This window comes from Microcebus murinus, chromosome 17, assembly GCF_040939455.1.
Source record: "Microcebus murinus isolate Inina chromosome 17, M.murinus_Inina_mat1.0, whole genome shotgun sequence".
In the NCBI taxonomy this organism is placed as follows: Eukaryota; Metazoa; Chordata; class Mammalia; order Primates; family Cheirogaleidae; genus Microcebus; species Microcebus murinus.
The window spans coordinates 23857359-23862021 of record NC_134120.1 but is presented as its reverse complement, the minus strand read 5'-3'; the positions used below and the strand labels follow the sequence as shown (position 1 = coordinate 23862021).

Here is a 4663-nt window from a genome sequence, read left to right as displayed (position 1 = left end):
TTCTTTACAGGATTAGTTTGGCCTCCTACCCCAACCCCCCAGTCTTTATTGGGACTGAGTTCCACTTCAGCCCAACCTTGTCTGCGTCATCACACTTTCTAAATGATTGCCCTGCAGTCGGAACTGATGTGCAGGCTTCAGGCAGGGAGTGGCAGGTAACTTCATAGGGTGCACACCACATTCTGTCATGTATTCGCAGTGATGTTCAGAGCCGTTTAACTCTGCGTGTACATGCGTGTGTGCGTGTGCTGGGCCTGCCTGTGGGCCCTGTGAGCACCTGAGGGTCTGCACCACCCTATAGACGGGGTCGTAGAAGAACAGGGTGAAGACAGCAGGCCTCAGAGACAGACAGGAACATGTGAAGTCGATTCCTGACTCTGGTACTTCCTAGATGTATGATCCAGAGCCAGGCCCCTCACTTTTGGATTTCTTGCCCTTAAAGGATTGTTGTAGAGATTAAAAACGTGTGTAAGCACTTCGCCCAGTGCCTGGCACAGGACACCATCAATACACGGCCATGAAGGGCAGGATTTCCCTCGGGTGTTCCCAGGCTTGGGGGGGGGGGCCCTCACAGCCTCACCCTCCATCCAGGCCAGGCCAGCCTACTTGTTACTGAAGAGGCCAACTGAAGCCACATTCCTGTGCAGTGAGGCTCTCCCCTGATAAAAATGGAAGAATTGGATCACTACTGAGAAGAAGGAAGCTCAAAGGGAAAGCAAGAGCCAAGCACTGTAATGCACTTGTGCGTGCCAAGAGCCCAGCACAGTGCCTGGCACACAGAGGCACTTAACGAATATTTTTGAATGACTCAATGAATGAACAAGTGCTCTCTGAATTACCTATTTGCAGGCTTCTCTAGAGCCCCTTCTCCCCACTGAGAGATGCTCTATGCTAATGGAGCTGGAGTCAGAGGATTTCCAACAGAAAAACATGTTCAGTGTAGTCAAAGGTGCCATCGCTGGTGTTAGATGAAACCACGGCTGCCCACGTGAAGGGACAGGCGCTGGGGCGGAAGCCCTTAATGAAGGAGAGGCTGCTGGTTCTCCAAACACACCTGTGCTGCTTTTCTGCTTTAATTAAAATCAACAATTATTTTTGTCTAACTACAAAAGTAATATATGTTTACATAAGAAAAAAACAGGAAATACAGATAGTCTAAAACAGGAACATTTTAATTTTACTCATATTTTAATATTCATTGTCCTAGACTTTTATATGCATAGATACATTTTTATCAAAATGGAATCATACCAAAAATGTGTCCTTTGATTAGTAATTAATTTTGATCATCTTTCCAAAGTACTACATATTTTTCTCCACAGAACTTATTTCCTTGGTCTAGAAAAGAGTGTCGTTTTTTTAATTAGTTTTTTAAGATGCACACATCACAAAAGCAAAAAATCCAAACAGCATCAAAGAGTGTAAATAAAATGCCAATTAAAAGCCCCTCCCACTACCCTGCCCAGTTGCAGTCCCAAGAGGTAACACTCTGAGCTCAGTTTTCCATCTGCTGGTGATGGTTTGAAAATCGTAATCACATCATAGCCCTCGCCTTCCAGCACGACCTTCCAATCCTTCCAACAGCTTCACATGGGGAGTCAATTCCGACCTCGCCCGGGGCCTGCCTCACCCTGAGCCTCTGCTTCTCCACTGGGAGAATGGGACGCTGTCCCCCACTGCCAGGGTATTGTCCCAGCCGCAGCGGGCCACAGTTCTGCCACCCACATGTCTATCTCCAAAAGAGACCGCGTGTTAATCCCTTCCGAGACGCTAAAAAGCCAGGCGGAGTGGCGGCCAGTAGGGCTGGGCGGTGGCTGGGTCCCCGTCTCCCCTGCTCCAGGCCTTTGCAACTGGCCACTGTCTCTGGCTCTCGCTAGGGCCCTCACGTTCTCCTTCCTGGGCTACATACGGAGCCAAGCGTGTGAGGACAATGGCATTGTCAGAGAGCCACAGAGACAGGCGCAGCGGACCTGGGCTCCAACCCTCCTCCTGCTAATGACTAGCTGTGTGGCTTAAAGCCTCCAAGTTTCCATTTCCTCGTCTATAAAATGAACCGGCTGAAATAGAGGCTTAAAATCCCTTCCAATGCATGCGCTCAATTCCAGAGAAGCGAAACGATGGCCCCTGGGTGACGGCCACCACGTGACAGCAGCACCCCCAGCACCGAGCCAGCCAAGCAAAGGGAAGTCCTGTCACTACGGGCCTTGCGGGCAGAAGCCCCGAGCCAGACTCCGCTAGATGATGTCTCTCAGTGTCCCTGACTCTCCACGATTTTACCCAACAAGAAACACGAGGTCAGAGGTCTGAAGGCACATGCTCGACTTGCCACGGCCCAGTGGCAGAACCAGGATGGAAGGCCCAGTCTATCCGCCTCTCAAGATCTCTTCTATGCAATTTCTGATTGTATTTCATTGGATTTTTGATACGAAAGTCAGCCAATTATATTTCCTAGAGAAAAGTAGAACCCTTAATTAAATTAACCAGAATTACCATGTTCACGAAAATAATACAGAATCCGTATTCTGGTCCTTAGCTGCTAACAATCACTGCTTAACTTAACTCTCCTGCTTTCTACAGCTGTGCTTCTTAAACTGGAGAGTTTATCAGAATGTTCTAGAAGGCTTGTTAAACTACCGATCGCCGGGCCCACCCGTGGAGCTCCTGATTGGGGTGGTCCAGGTGGAGTAGGGCCCAGTCACGTGCACCTCTCACGCGTTCCCAGGAGATGCTGATGCTGCAGTCCAGGGCCCCCATTTAGAGAATCACTGTCTGAGACACTCCTGTCTTCCTGGCTCATCCCGTTTGTAGAGGCTCCACGAAAGCTTTAAGACTTCTAGCTCTCTCCTTTAGGTGTTAAAACCCTTACAGCCCTTCAACTGTCCCAGCTCTGACTGCCATTGTTTTGCTGTTACGACTTCGCTCCTCCGTTTGGGGTCTGCCGCCTACCTACTTCTTCCCTCTCTGGCGCCCAGCCCTCGGGAGAGCTTGGCTTTCTGCCCCACGAGCTGGCTTTCCGCTCCACTCCAGCTGGCAGGGGCTGAAAGGAAAGGCCTTCTAAGCAAGGATCCCAGCAGGGCGAATTCCCTGTGACAGTCCCCTGAATCAGAGGGAAGGACTGTTCCCCTTTTCAAAGCGTAAGATCTTCCCTTCCCACCAGACATGGGATGTCTAATAAGTACTTGCATCTACATACAATCGGTTCCTTCACTAACTTTTCTTTTAAAGCTTTGAATCCTTAACGATGAGATGCCCTTTTTTTAATCCCAAAATATAGTTTTTTCAGAACTTTCTTTCAATACACACAGAGACACAGAATGCAACCAGGATTTAAAATAGTGTTTCTGTACAGAAGTCCAAGTGCAAGCTGTAGCTGTGTTTCTCTGTTTGGCCTGATTTCTTGCTTGGAGTTATTAGGTGTAATCAAACAATTGCTGCTTTTTGAATAAAGGCGTTAAGTTAGGAAGTTCTCCACTTGAGTTCTGCTCATTTTGGGTCGCTACATGATGACTTCTTAAAAATTAGGCTGGGAGTGTTACAGCTCTTATAAAAGTTGTCTAGCAAGCTTTCTTGTTTTTACTGGAAACACCCCTCCCCCATAAAAGAAATCAGACTGGGATAGCACAATGTCCTTACTGAGAGTGCTTTAAGTCGTGAGAAATACCTCTTTCTAGGTACACAAGAAACCTAGGAAGGAGATGAATGTGTCACTGATAACTCTGCATTGCCTTTCTGCCTGCTCCCCCCGCACCCCCCACCCACGTGAAGCCACCCCGGTAGGGCACTGCAACAAGAAGGCCAGGAAAGCCAGATCAGCGGGTTTCAGCTCTACTGCTGACCAGGGAGTGTCCCTAGACCATTTACTTCAGCTCCAGGGACAATATCTGGTTGTATGAATATAGGAGAACTGGCCCAGATGACCTCAGAAATCCGCTTCGGCACTGCCTATTAGTGAGGACCGGAAACGGTTTGGGCCAAATGTGCTCATGAATATGCCTTTGATGTGACAATACCTTGGCATCTGTGAACTCTTAATGACCAGGGAGGAACTGTCATTGTCCAAGTCCTGAAGAGCCACCTGCCAGGGAGGGACACTGGTCCAACCAGCACCCTCCCTGGCCCCCCGGCTCCCTCCCACAGGAAGGTGATAGGAGAGAACACACCTGCACAGGCTTGGAACAAAGGGATTGCTTTCCCTTTCCTTCCTCTCTCTGCAGTCGCTGCCTCACTAATACCCTCTTTCCCTAACTCTGCTCTCTCTCTATAAAAAGTTAATCACTGAATTGTACACCTAAAACAAAGTGTACAAATTGTACACCTAAAACAAAGTGAATTTTATGGCATGTAAACTAGACTTCAATAGACCTGTTAAAAATATTAAAAGAATTTTTTAAATGTAAAGAGATTTCATTTTATTCTTCTCTGAATAAGCTCTGAATCAAAACTAAAGACAGTTTAGGTCAGGACACCTTCAAAATGATCACACACAGATACACACACACACACATACACGTGGAGGACTACAGCAAATCCCCCTAATTGAAAATAAGCCAGAAAGGGCAGAATCTGAGAGGCATCAAGATGATCATGACCAACCCGAGGTGGGCAGTCTCAGGCTGGGGCGTGAAGAAGGGCCACCCCTTCACCTGCTGGAAAAAGATGTTCC

The 4663-nt window shown here is 48.0% G+C and overlaps 1 non-coding gene across 1 annotated transcript; it reads left to right on the top strand.

The window, feature by feature from the left end:
• The first annotated feature begins 3527 nt into the window (after positions 1–3527).
• Positions 3528–3590, top strand: LOC142861776 (U7 small nuclear RNA). The gene has a single exon (XR_012912927.1). It is a non-coding gene; the product is annotated as a U7 small nuclear RNA (small nuclear RNA).
• The last annotated feature ends 1073 nt before the right edge of the window (positions 3591–4663 follow it).